Source organism: Bos indicus, chromosome 10, assembly GCF_029378745.1.
Source record: "Bos indicus isolate NIAB-ARS_2022 breed Sahiwal x Tharparkar chromosome 10, NIAB-ARS_B.indTharparkar_mat_pri_1.0, whole genome shotgun sequence".
Lineage (NCBI taxonomy): Eukaryota > Metazoa > Chordata > Mammalia > Artiodactyla > Bovidae > Bos > Bos indicus.
Window position 1 is genome coordinate 12,866,984 of NC_091769.1, and position 14,551 is coordinate 12,881,534.

At 47.6% G+C, this 14,551-nt stretch overlaps 1 protein-coding gene across 10 annotated transcripts in view; it reads right to left on the reverse strand.

The window, feature by feature from the left end:
- Nucleotides 1-14,551, reverse strand: part of MEGF11 (multiple EGF like domains 11) — a 392,757-nt gene that overhangs the window by 89,649 nt on the left and 288,557 nt on the right. The gene's annotated exons all lie outside the window — the stretch shown is intronic.

The following is a 14,551-nucleotide window of genomic DNA, read 5'->3' on the forward strand; positions in this document are numbered from 1 at the left end:
CGTGGATTCTCCTGGATAGGGGCTGGGACCAGCCTTCCCATCTCTGCATCAATCTTCCCTGGACAAGAGGCAGCAAGGGGGTTCTGGTGGGAGCGTTCACCAATAACCTCCATCAGCTGGTCATCAACCTCTACCCCCATCCCCTAAAGAATCAAACAAGCTCAGAAGCTTCTTTTCTCAATGCATCTCTTAGTCAGGGTCATTCCAATCCAGCCAAGACTGGTCAATCCAGTCTCCCAAACCCTTCTTCTGTACTGGAACTCTGAAACCATAAGCTATTTAACCTTTGCCAAACTCTACTTGGTTGGCTCTCTCCTCCTCTCAGCCAGGCCTTTTCTCTTCCAGTCTGCCTCCGCTCTTCTCTGTGACTCTACTCCCCTTCTTGGTGCTGTCCCAGCCCAGCTCCCATCTCTCTCTTTCCATCTCTTCCTGAAACATTACTTTGTCTCACGGCTTGCATCTCACTTTCTGTGAACAGGTCTCCACACTCCCTGCCCCTCCCTGGGCTCCACTCCCCGTCACCCTTCCCATCTCCCTTGCACACTGCGTCTCCCTACCAGTAATGCTGACACCCCCTGTTTCCTTCATCTTCAGTTCAATCTCATTATTTTCTAAGCAGCTAACTTCAGAAGGGGCAGGAACAAGAAATGTTTCCCTGGGAGGTGACAGACAGCCTTGAAGATCTTTATGTGTAATTAAACGTTTCACAGAGTGATAGCTGAGCCAGCTTTGCAGAAATTCATACTCTGTGGCTGTGGAGAGGGGCTGAATGGCAGTCTTCAGGTAGGCTGCCAAGCCTGCTACCACTTCCTAGCCTGACCCTCACCTGACGCATACAAGACACACAACAAGATGTCCTCAACTCTAACCTCATTCTCTCAAATCCTGGAGTAGGGGTGCATGTGGAGTTGAGGCAAGGACAGGCATAAATAATGTACTAGGAGATGTTCAGTGGAGAAAAACACTGCTCCCAGCTAAGGAATCAGGCAACTTCCTAGAAGAGACGGCACCTGAAGTGAACCATAAAAGATGTCTCACTTGTCTATCAGAGTGACCAAAATGTCCTGTGTTACCATGGAAAATCCCTCATTCTGAGAAATCTCTCAGTGCCGGGCAAACTGGAATGGCTAGAGTCCCTACTGCCTAAAGATAAGGAGATGGTTAATGGACCTTTGTGCTCCAGTGATTCTAGGGTTTAGACACTCAGAAAGAAAAGGGGGCAGGCAAATGGGATTGGGGAAGGTGTCCCAGGGGCAGGCTCAGTATGAGCAAACAGACAGTGGTACCCAAGTGTTGGATACAGACAAAAGCACAAGGTTCCAGTGAAGCCAATGAGTACACGGGCTCTTTGGGAACCACAAGGGTGATGGAGAATCACTTTAGCAGCCCCACCAATCCTCCTGCATTACCTCCCACTTGCTAACCAAAGTCAAGTGGTCAGAGTCATGGAAACTGTCCATCACTTTAGTAGATGGAACCACCTCGGCCTGGAATCCCAGTCACCCTATCTTGCCTCATCCCTTTTTCATTTTGCCCCCAATACACATACAAGCTGAGCTGCCAAATTCTGAGTAGGCCTCACTCTGCATTTTCCACTTGGTACTACAGTGAGTGAGGCAAAAACCAAGTCCAATAGCCAAAGCAGTCTTGAGAAAGAAGAAAGCATAACACTTTCTAATTTCAAGCAAAGCTATAGTAACACAGATAGTATGACACTGGTGTAAAGACAGAAAAAGAGCCCAGAAGAAACCCATGCAGACATAGTCAGTTAACTCACAACAAAGGGGCCAAGAATATACAGTGGGGAAAGGGCAGTCTCCTCAATACATGGTGTTGAAAAAACTGGACAGCCACACCCAAAAGAATGAAACTGGACCTCTATCTTACACCATATGTACAAATCAACTCAAAATGGATTAGAGACTTGAATGTAGGACCAGAACCAGAGAACTCCTAAAGACAGCATAGGTAATAATCTCCTTGGTATTGGTCTCAGCAATGATTTTTTGGAGTTGACACTAAAAGCAAAGGCAACTGGAGCAAAATCAACAAGTGGAACTACATTAAACTATAAAGCTTCTATGCAGCAAAGGAAACCAACACAGTGAAAAGGCAAACTACCAATGGGAGAAAACATTTGCAAATTACATATCTGATAAGGGGTTAACATCTGAAATATATAAAGAACTTTTACAACTAAGTGGCAAAATAAATAAAACTCAACCCCAAGCAATCTGATTAAAAAAATGGAGAGAGGATCTGAATAAACATTTTTACAAAGAAAACATGCAGATGACCAACAGGTACTTGAATAGGTGCTCGTAATTATCAGGGAAATGCAAATCAAAACTACACTAAGATATTACTTCACACCTGGTAGGTTAGCTACTATCCAAAAGATAAGAAATAGCAAGTGTTTGCAAAGATGTGGAGAAAAAGAAACTTTTGCGCATTGCTGGTGGAATGTAAGCTGGTACAGCCACTATAGAAGACGGTATGGAGGTTGCCCAAAAACTCAAAAATAGAACTACCATACAATCCAGCAATTCTACTCCTGGGTATGTATCTGAAAGAAATGAAAACACTAACTTGAAAAGATGTCTGCACCCCCATGATCATTGCAGCGTTCTTCACACAAGCCAAGATACAGAAGCAACCTAGATGTTCATCAATGGATGAATGGATAAAGAAAATGTGTATACACACACACACACACATACACACACACATATGTGTACACCCACACACATACGGAACAATATTATTCAGCCACAAAAAAGAAGGAAATCTTGCTATTTGTGACAATGTGTGTAGACGTTGAGGGCATTATGCTAAGTGAAATAAGTCAGACAGAGAAAGACAAATACCATACACTCTCACTTATCTGTGGAGTCTAAAAAGCAATGAACAAAAATAGAGCTCATAGATACAGAGAACAGTTTGGTGGTTGTCAAAGGTAAGTAGCAGGTGAAAGGGGCAAGGTAGTCAAAAGGTACCAACTTCCAGTTGTAAGATAAGTAAGTTCATGGGATGTAGCATACAGCATGGTGACTATAGTTAATAATTTTGCATTGTATATTTGAGAGTTGCTAAAAGAGAAGATCTTGAAAGTTCCTATCAAAAGAAAAAAATTTATAACTACATGCGATGTTAACTACGCCTACAGTGGTGATTATTTCACAATATATTCAAACGTCGAATCATTCTGCTGTGACCTGAAACTAATATAAAGGTATATGTCAGTTATATCTCAATAAAAAACCGAGTACAGTTATCATTACGAGCTGCACTCACACTGTAAGAGGCGCACAGGACAGAGAGTTGGGGAGCACGCAGCAGTCGTGTGTCTCCCGCGTCACCTTCTCTCTGGAACATCTACTCAGTGAATGGAAAGACTAGCAGAATTACCTAGTGTATCATTTCTCTATCTCTTTTTGTTGCCAAGCACATATAGCTAAATTTGCATGAGTTTAACATACACATGATGTGATTCCATTGTAGTAATAATAACCACATTTTAAATGCTCACTTGTGACACTTAAAACGGTGTGAATTAGATTTTATTATTTCTCCATCTTACAGATGAGGAAATAAAGGGTCAGGGAAATTATGTGATTGCCCGAGGTTATAGTCAAGGGTAGGCCAGGTCACTGCCCTCATACCTTGGCTCTGTATTGGACTGCTGGAGTCCAGAGCCAGCGAGTCCTTGGTGCATCCCAGGGCAGACTTATCAGACATGTCACTTATCAGAGGAGACCTCCACTCACTGTGTCACAACCAAAACCCAGTAAGAAGTAAAACTGTGCCTCTGATGAGGGATCTGGGTATCGTCATGAAGACCATGAACTAGCACTTGAGTGCTTTCATTCTTTTACTTGTTCATTCAACCAATATTCACCAAACACCTACTAGGGTCAGAAAGTGTCCCACCCTCTTGGAGTTACAATCGAGTGGGGACACAGTCTCGGGAGCAGCATTTATTGAAAGTGTCATGATAAGGGCAGTTCAGGGCATTAGAGAAGAACATGGAAACGCAATTCCATTAAGCCTGATCTGGGTTCTCAGATCACAGATTGGGGTGTGTGAGTGTGTGTGTGCATGCATATATGCTGTATTTATATGTGTGTATGTATGTTTTATGTGGCTCCAAAGAATAAAAAAAAAAGAAGCAAGAGCTCTATTGACAGTAGAAGCCCATGAAATAAACAGAAAATATCTGTAGACTGACAAAGCAAAGTAACTCGGAGTCACTACATAAGAGCGAATAACCCCTCACGTCCAAATTGACAGGAAGTAGTTCCATTCAATTTAGAATATTCTGATTAAGGAGGCAGGGAAGTGTGTAATCCATTCCATAGACATTCCCTCCAGAGTGATTAAGTGGAAAAAAAAAAGTTAAGGTTCACAGGGATAAGCTTCAGTTATCTTAGAAAATCTACTTAAAAACACCTCATTCCCTACAATGACAGAGAAATGAGGCAGTAAGTCAATTATCTACCCTGTTGAAGGTGAATAAAAACTATCATCATTAAAATTACAACAGGACTTCGCATTCTTTCACAGACAATCGCAAACTCTTTCCAATTTGGCCTTGGAATGTCACCCCCTCACCGACTGTTTTTCTGTTTCGGTCACAGATGCTCCTTCCTAATTATATTTGGCTTTGGGTGAATTTTTCAAGTGGGTGTATCTTCTCTGGACAGTGAGTGAGGGCTGAGGGGCGCCCGAAAGTCTGTGGCCTGGCTTGTTCTGTTCCTTTAGTCTGGCCAACTCTTGCCCTTCTTAGCCTGCACCTCCCCAGCTGACCCCTCTGTGCTGTGGGGCCCAGGTCTAGGTGCTCCCCCGCCCCCACAAGGGGAGGGGCTACATCTCTCTCTCAACCTCTGACCTTCAGCACAGACATACTTTCAAATTTCTAACAACACTTGAAGGAGCAGCGAATACATGCCAGGCCATAAGATAAACGCATAAAGTAAAATTTCTCAGTTCTCAAAACAGGAGACTTCCCTGATGGTCCAGTGGTTAAGACTTTCTTGCAAAGCTGGGGACGCAGGTTTGATCCCTGATTGGAGAACTAAGATCCTACATTGCTGAGGAGCAGCTAAGCCCCAACTACTGAGCCCACACGCTCTGGAACCCATGTGCCACAACTAGAGAGTCTGCACTGCAGTGAAGATCCCGCATGTCGAACCTAAGACCCAACACAGTCAAATGAATAAATAAACATAGAAGAAGAACAGGAGCCTACAAATCAGTAAAATAACATTCAAAATATTCTCACAATCCCTTTATAGCTGGTGCTATTCATAGCCCCATTTTGCAGATTAGGAAACAGAGGCCAGGAAGGTGAACAATCTTGTTCAAGGTCACAAAGCTGGGGAGTGACTAGGTGTCTGAGCTCTAACCCCTGCTGTCCTGCTGGGCATGGCCTGGTGTTGATGGAAGAGGGGACGTGGGATGTCGGTGGCCAGCCTGGGCTTAGATGACCACCATGGATGACTCACAGGAAGATGTGAGAACAGAGGCTTATTTTCCACAAGGGTCTTATCCAGGAACTGGTTCAGGTGGGAGTGGTGGTCATAAGGCCCAGGTTTCTCATGACTGGCCCTATTTCCTGTAATTTTATCCTCTTCAGATGATTTATTTCTTCTGCACTGTTTCTATTGTCATATAACATGTATAACATACATTTAGCCATTTGAATCATTTTTAAATGTACAGTCAATTCAGTGGCATTAATGACACTCATGGTGTTAAGCAGCTATCACCGCTATTTCCAAAACTTTGCCATCACCCTCAACTGGAACTCTGGAACCATGAAGCAATAACTCCACATCCCCTCCTCCCATCTGGCAACTTCTAATCTACCTTCTGCCTCTATGAATTTGCTTCAACTAGATATTTCACATAAATGGAATCATACAAAATTAGTCCTTTGTGTCTGGTGTCTATCATTGAGCATACCGTTTTCAAGGTTGTTCCACAGTGTAGCCTGCACCTGTATTTCATTCCTTTTTATGACTGAATAGTACTCTACTATTCTACTATCTGCCACGTTTTGTTTATCCATGCATCTATTGAGGGACACGTGGGTTCTTTTCACTGTTTGGCTATTGTCAATAATGACGCTATGAACATGGGTGTCTCAAGGACCTTCTTAGATAATAAGTCCCTACAACTGAGCGACTGAACTGAACTGAACTGAAAGATCACTTATTAAAGGCACAGTTTGCTATGTTTTTATGCCTTTATTAACTTTATTAACTTATATGCAGAGTACATCATGAGAAACGCTGGACTGGAAGAAGCACAAGCTGGAATCAAGATTGCCGGGAGAACTATCAATAACCTCAGATATGCAGATGACACCACCCTTATGGCAGAAAGTGAAGAGGAACTAAAGAGCCTCTTGATGAAAGTGAAAGAGGAGAGTGAAAAAGTTGGCATAAAGCTCAACATTCAGAAAACAAAGATCATGGCACCCGGTCCCATCACTTCATGGGAAATAGATAGGGAAACAGTGGAAACAGTGTCAGAATTTATTTTTGGGGGCTCCAAAATCACTGCAGATGGTGACTGCAGCCATGGAATTAAAAGACGCTTACTCCTTGGAAGGAAAGTTATGACCAACCTAGATAGCATATTCAAAAGCAGAGACGTTGCTTTGCCAACAAAGGTCCATCTAGTCAAGGCTATGGTTTTTCCTGTGGTCATGTATGGACGTGAGAGTTGGACTGTGAAGAAGGCTGAGTGCCGAAGAATTGATGCTTTTGAACTGTGGTGTTGGAGAAGACTCTTGAGAGTCCCTTGGACTGCAAGGAGATCCAACCAGTCCATTCTGAAGGAGATCAGCCCTGGGATTTCTTTGGAGGGAATGATGCTGAAGCTGAAACTCCAGTACTTTGGCCACCTCACGCGAAGAGTTTACTCATTGGAAAAGACTCTGATGCTGGGAGGGTTTGGGGGCAGGAGGAGAAGGGGACGACAGAGGATGAGATGGCTGGATGGCATCACTGACTCGATGGACATGAGTCTGAGTGAACTCCGGGATAGTGATGGACAGGGAGGTCTGGCATGCTGCGATTCATGGGGTCACAAAGAGTCGGACATGACTGAGCGACTGAACTGAACTGAACTATGCCTTTATTGTCTTTCTCTATTAGGAACAATAACTTGGTTGACCATCACTTTTTTATCACTTCTATATAAGCAGATTTAGGTGTCTCTAATAGCCTTGGGGTCCCTGTGGGTTACAGCCGGGGGAGCTGGGGTGAGTTCTTGTTTGCAGCTCCCCTGTCCCCCACATGCACACACAGTCTCACCCATCATCTGCCCCAGAGCTGGGCACAGGCCATCTGGTTGTGCCAACAAGGGTGCTTGGCCAGCCCTGCTCCAGTGACCCTAGAGCCTCCTCCCAGTCACTCATGTCCTCAGACAGTGCTCCTCTGCCTGGCTGCTTGCCAGCATTACCCTGGAGGTTTTGAAAACATCTCCGGCCTAGGTTTCAGCCCTGGACATTCTGATATAATTATTCTGGAGTGGCAGGGCCCAAGGACAGGGCATTTTAAAAAGCTCAGCAGGTGAGGACTACTGTCTTTAGGGTGATCTGCGTTCTCACGGGTCCTTTCAGGGAGATGCGCAGGAGGATGCTGAGTCTGAGGGGTGGGGGATAGGAGAGATGGATGGTTCCTCCCATTCCAGAGATGGCAATCCTGAGACTTAGCAAGGAGGAGGACTGGCTGCTGATGCAAAGGTCAAGAGGTAGAAAGGAACTTGGAACCCAATGGCTCTGAGCTGCCCTGGCCTGTACCAGAGTCTGGACCAAAGTCCCCATGCACCCTCCTCCTTAGCAGTGAAAGTCAGAGCATATCCCAGGAATGGCCCACGGCCCGAGTCTGCTCCTCTTAGTCCCCATGCCTCCACCCACCCCGAGAAGAAATGGGCGAGCTGCCAGCTCATGGGATTACTCCTGAGTTTACAAAGCGGCAGGCACGAAGACAGAAACAGAGCAGCAGCCATTGGAAACCATTTCAGCTGCTAAATAAAGTCACTTCCCAGTGAGCAAGGCCATTTGTCTACTGACTAGCCCCAATAAAAGCCCCGGCAAATTCTTAAAGGCCAAGCCCGTCTGTTTTTCCAGACCCAAGATGCAGTTTTGAGGGAGCGTTTAAGTGTGGGTTGGAGCCAGCGCTGGACAATCTCAGGCAGACCCTGCTCCTCTCTGGGCCTCTGGGTTCCTATGCGTAAAATGACAGATTTGGACCAGTGGTTCTTGTTCAGAGTGGGTCACCCTCCCCAAGAGGGCACCTGGAGATGGGGGAGGGAGGGATTAGGCTGTCACAAGTGATCAGATCACTGCATAATGAAGAACTACGCCCTCTGTATTTGTTGTTGTTGTTCTTCAGTCGCTCAGTCGTGTCCAACTCTTTGTGATCCCATGGACTGCAGCATGCCAGGTTCCCTGTCTATCACCAACTCCTGAGGTTTGCTCAAACTGATGTCTACTGAGTCAATGATGCCATCCAACCATCTCATACTCTGTCGCCCCCTTCTCCTCCTGCCCTCAGGCTTCCCCAGCATCAAAGTCTTTTCCAGTGAGTTAGCTTTTTGCATCAGGTAGCCAAAATATTGGAACTTTAGCTGCAGCATAAGAAACATCAGTATGGGGTGGGGGAGGGTTGGATTGGGGTTTGGGGTTAGCAAATCAAACTATTGCCTATAGAACAGATAAACATCAAGGTCCTATTATATAGCACAGGGAACTATATTCAATATCCTGTGAGAAACCAGAGTGGAAAAGAAAAAAAAAAAAACACCAGTAGGTATATGCTGGGGTCTCTTCCCCTTCTAGGGTGATTCTATGCTCTGTTGCTCACTGTCCCCATTTGAGAACAGGCCAGAGGGGACAGGGTAAGACGGTATGTTTGCCCTTGTGTGGAAAGGAAAATTCGAGGTGGTTACCCAGGCTCCAAGCCAAGCCATGGCTCTGCTCCCTATCTCTCCACCACTTAAATGGCTGGAATTAAATATTAATAGACTAAGGTGCTGTAGATTAAAACCCAAATCTCCTGACACAGTCTCTAAGCCTAGCAGATGCCTACAGCACAGGATTATAATGATGTACCATTAGCTCTTAGTGATCTGTTTATTACATCTGTTACTCTGTGTTATTTAACCATGCTGTCTACATCTCCTGTTAAGGGAAGGCAGAATCCACCATGGCTGCATGGAATGCAGGCTGCTTCTGCATTTCCATGGGTCCCCAAAGGCCACCGCGGGGAAGGACTAAACACACACAGAGCAAAACCCTAACCCCGTGAGCCTCCTGTTGGACCATCTATATTCTCATAGGGGTTGTTTCACCTAATCCTTTTACTAAACCTGTGCCATTAGTTCATACCTTGCCTTGTTTCAAAGAGGATTTGAGACAAACCATGCTTTTGAACTATGGTGTTGGAGAAGACTCTTGAGAGTCCCTTGGACTGCAAGGAGATCCGACCAGTCCATCCTAAAGGAGATCAGTCCTGGGTGTTCACTGCAAGGACTGATGCTGAAGCTGAAACTCCAGTACTTTGGCCACCTGATGTGAAGAGCTGACTCATTTGAAAAGACCCTGATGCTGGGAAAGATTGAGGGCAGGAGGAGAAGGGGATGACAGAGGATGAGATGGTTGGATGGCATCACTGACTCAATGGACATGGGTTTGGGTGGACTCTGGCAGTTGGTGATGGACAGGGAGGCCTGGTGTGCTGCAGTTCATGGGGTTGCAAAGAGTCGGACACGACTGAGTGACTGAACTGATGTGAGGTGGATTATTATCCCATTTTCAACTAAGAAAATTGAGGCTCAAAGACATGAAATAAGTAAATCAGAGTTTCTCAATCTCAGCATGATTGACATTTGGGGCCAGAAAATTCTTTGTCATGGGAGTGTCCTGTGCATTATAGGATGTTTAATAGCATCCTTGGCCTTCACCCACTGGATGCTGGTAGCAACCCGCCCCCCCCCCCCCCCCCTCCACCGCCTTCCACAACCAAGAATGTCTCCAGATATTGACAAATGTCTCCTTGGGAAAGGTACCCCAAACTCCAAAAGGCAGAGTTCAGAGTCCAAGACTGGTTTTCTTAGCCCCCGGTTTCAGCGGGCATCTAGTGCACCCTCTACAATTTCCAAGTCAGGAAACTGATCAGAGGGGCCAAGTGATTTACCTGTGGTCACAATGGAGAACTAGATTTGAAACTACCTGGCCAGGTTGATCTAAAACTCTTTCCATCCCCCCAAACCAGCTTCAGGGCGATGAGTTAGGCTCATTTATTTGCTTGTCAAACAACATTTGAGCACTCACTATGTTCTAATAGCTGATCTGAGAACTAGACAAGCAAACAGAAACACTGGCCCGTTAGGACTGGGGATGATGGAGGGGTGCTGGGAAGGCCGTTGCTGGGGCAGCTACAACTAGAAAGACTGCCCGTTGTCAGGTCAGAGGGCTTGGGTGCTGGCTGGGTCTTGGGTAACAGGGCAGGAGGAGGGAACGAAGCCAGTAGGTACATCAAAACACCCTGAGCAAAGTCAGTGGCTTTGGCCCATTACCTTCCCCATCTTCATCGCCACAGCTTCCACCACAGCTCCAGGCAACCAACTCCATTTTAACCAGAAATCACACCCTCAGAATATCAGGCAGGTGTGGGGAGACAGCACCCTGCATCTTTCTGTGGATAGATGCTTCTGGAAATCAGCCCTGAACTCCTGCTTCAAGATACTGCCGAGGCTGCCTGGCCTTGCCCTGGTAGGACTCCATTCCTCAGCGTCTGAGGCAATCCCCTGTTAAACTGCACATCATCCCATGTTTGTATAAGGCTGTGTGGGGAGGGTGTGGGTGACATCATGGGGCACTGCCAGCCATTCATACCCCAGTTATCTGTGAACATTCAAGCAGCAATGAGTAGACCCAGGCTCCAGATTAGGAAGGACATATGTGCATGTGTGTTAACCTGCTTTTGGGGAGAGGAGATGGGAAGGTGTGGAAATCAAGTTTATCAACTTCACAGGGATTGTTTCAGACAAAGACTACTGCGATATCGTGTGGTCAGGTAATGTGGAGCAAAACTAGGTGTGAGGCACTTCACAGTGGGTACTTGTTCAGTTTAAACCATGACTCTTCAGCATAGCTATGATTATCCACATCCTCTAGAGGAAGGAATCAAGGTCAAGTGTGGTTAGGCGACTTGCCCATCACCTCGCGGCCAGTGTGGTCTCTGGCCTGTTTCTCAGATGGGGACATTTGAAAACAGGGTCTTGAACAAGAGAGCATTGGACACAAGGGAAGCACAGCAGAACTCATTTACACCTGCGCTGTCCTTATACACAGAGGATATTGAGACCAGAGTGGAAGGGGGATGTCCAGGTCATCAGTGATGGGCTGGGGGGTGAGACCCCAGGCTGGTGAGGTCCCTGGAGCTGAGACTCCCTGCCCTATCTCCCCCTTCTCTCCCAGAACCCACTCTAGAATTCATGCGCCACTCTCCTCTGTCCTCAAAGCCTCTGCCCTGGGCAGCACCCACCTCTGGATAAATGCACCTCGGTGGTCCCAGCACTCGCGCCTCCTGCACTTCAGCAGTGGAGTCAGTGAGGTACAGGGCGGTAAGCTGGGGCTGCCCCAAATGGGCCAGGGGCCGGCCTGAGGTTCCTCGGCTCTGCTCAGAGCCTCCTGCCCCCTTCCCCGTACCAGAGGCTTTTAATGAGGCCCCAGCTCCCAGCTGCCTGGCTCCCTCTGATCTGCCTGCATCACTGCCTTTGAAGCTTCCCAGCCCCAAAGACCATTTATCTCTGCAATTTGCCCAGAAAGTCTCATAAATCATGTCTGCGCACAAAGGAATTACCTTTTTGGAAGGGCCTTTCAAAGGCGGCAAAGACACACAGACCAGCCAGGGGTCCTGCTGCCCAGGCTGGCACCCTCCCCAGCGGGGCCTGCCTTCACCCCCCTTTCAAAGCTCCAGAGCAAACCCCGGGCTGAGGAGCTGGGGGAGAGGTTGGGGATCAAAGGGAATTTGGTGAAGCTCTGTGGGGTGGGAGTGGGACCCCCAGATGTGGGGTCTGAGGAAGGTGAACTTACAGGCCGAGCGGGAAAGGACATTGGAAGGTCATGGGGTACAAGCCTGTCTCCCATGAGGTGTGAACTCATCCCACAGCCTCATCCGCCATTTCCCAGCGTGCCTTTCACTCTGACTTGCTTCACACAGTGAGGTCTGTCTGGTGGGAGAGCCCCTCTCAGGCTGTCATGCGCCTTGGAAGGTACCACCCACCCAGGCCTCGGTGTCTCCCATGGCAGAGAGATAGGATTAGCCTAGATGAGTGGGTGTGAAGCTGCAATCCACAGAGTCCACAGGGTCCTATACCTGGGGCTGGGGCCATGACAGGGGCTCTGGACCTCCCACCTCCACAGCTCCAGAGCTGCTGAGTTTTCCTCTGGGTTCTCACACAGGACAAAGAGTTAAGCAGCTGAATGGAGGCGGGGTGGGAACCCATCTTCTAAGATCTTTTCTGCCTTTAAATGTCTGTTTAATTCCTCTCACAGTCAGAAAGTTCTTCCACTGGTCTAGCTGAGGAATTTCTTGCTGCAATTTAAAGTAGTGCCTTCTCCTTCACCTCACCCAGTGAGTAGCCACTTCCGGCCAGCTCTGCCATGGACACTGAGGAGAGGCAGTCAAAGTGGCACGTGGGGTCTCTGTTCTGATGGAACTTTCGGGCACTGTCCCCACAGGGAATATGTGGAAAGCAGAGAAAGAAGCAGTGAAAGTGGAGGCTGGCTTCCCTAGTGAGGCCAAAGAGCGTTTCTGAACTAAAGCCAGGCTCGCTTGTTCTCTGTTCATGATGGAGGCGGGTATTTCTCATCAGGTGGGCAGAAGGAGGAGGGTGGCGGGGTTGTGTAGAGCTGTTCCTGGGGTTACAAGCACAAGGAGCCAGTTGAGCAAGTTGAGGTGATGAGTTGGGCCAGGGCAGCCTGGAGAGTCATGTGGAGAGTCAGCTGTGGGCCAGGGGCAGGGTGGACCTGGAACCCTCTGCCCAGCCACTCATCCTGAGAGCTGATGTCACACCCCGAGGCCTGACGGAAGGCTGCTCTCACCCGCAGACATAGTGGTGGTCCTGCAGGGCTTACACCATGATTGTTCCCACGTAATGGGTTCACATCCGAGCCATTTTTCCTTTTGGCAAAGGTAGCACCTGGAGCCAACTGGTACACTTGGTGCTCTGGATCAGCTGGGCTGACATTTGCTGAAAACTGTTTAGATGTAAGGTCTAGACTCGGTGGGGCTTCAAAAGGATGGGAGGCCCAGCTGGGCCTCAGGGGCCACAGAGTGACCCAGCTCAGGCACATGGGCAGCAGCTGTGGACCGAGTGAGACAGACTGGGAGCAGTGCTAGCTGGAGGTGAAAGGGCACAGGGAGATTGAGGGGGTGATGGGGGACCTTGGAGGGCCTTAGCGAAGAGAGAGGATTTGGCTTCGGATCTAGAAAGAGGGATAAGATTTCAATAGGTGGGAAAGTAAGCGGAAGACAGTCTGAGTGGTGGGCTGCGAAGGCAGGGAGGGAGAATTCAGAGTGGAGAGCGGCCCTCAGTGGGGGAGGTGGGTACACGCAGCCCGACTGCAGAAGGTCTGGTGAACAGGCTGAGGAGTCTGCTTCACTGAAGGAAGGCTAGATCATGGCTTCTCAAACTATCCTTGGGAAAGGAACAGTTTTGTTTTCCAACCCATCTGAGACTCATGGTCCTACCTGGGCATGACTCCACGGGTCACACCACGTGGGTCTCTCCATGAACCTCTGACACATTCACATAGCTATGTCCTGCTCAGCAGAGGAGTCCACCAACCGTAGGCTTGGCTCTCACAATGCTGTCGAAACGGCTGCAAGTTTCTAAACGTTTACAATCGATGTTTTTACTTATCACTGGCCAGTGACAAGTCCTGGACTTTGGGTCCACAGAAAAGCACCCTGAATGGCACGAGGCTAGAACACAGCTCAGAGGAGGGCTGTGAGCAAACCAAGACAGGTTTATAGGTGGTTTTACTGGAGACCAGGCTGGGCAAGGTTTCTGTCCTCTCTGTCTTTTCTGGGAAGTCCTATGAACTACTGTGCTGCTTAAAAGGCTAGGGGTTTGGGAATGATGACTGTAACCATTAAGAATACTCAATAACTGGTAGGGCAGGGCACCCACTGATCAGAATGGCTGTGTGGTGGTGTTGGCGCTTGCTGGTATGGTCAGGACAGTAGCAGCTAACACAGAGTAAGCCCTGTTATCGATGAACCTCTGTCTGAGTTCTTTATAAGTAGTATCTCATTTAATCCTCCCAACAACCCCCTATCTTTTTGCCTTTTCATACTGTTCATTGGATTCTTGAGGTAAGAATACAGATGTGGTTTGGCATTCCCTTCTCCAGCAGACCACGTTTTGATTGGAAAAGACCCTGATGCCACGAAAGATTAAGAGCAAGAGAAAGGGATGACAGAGGATGAGATGGTTAAATGGAATCACGAACTCAATAGACATGAGT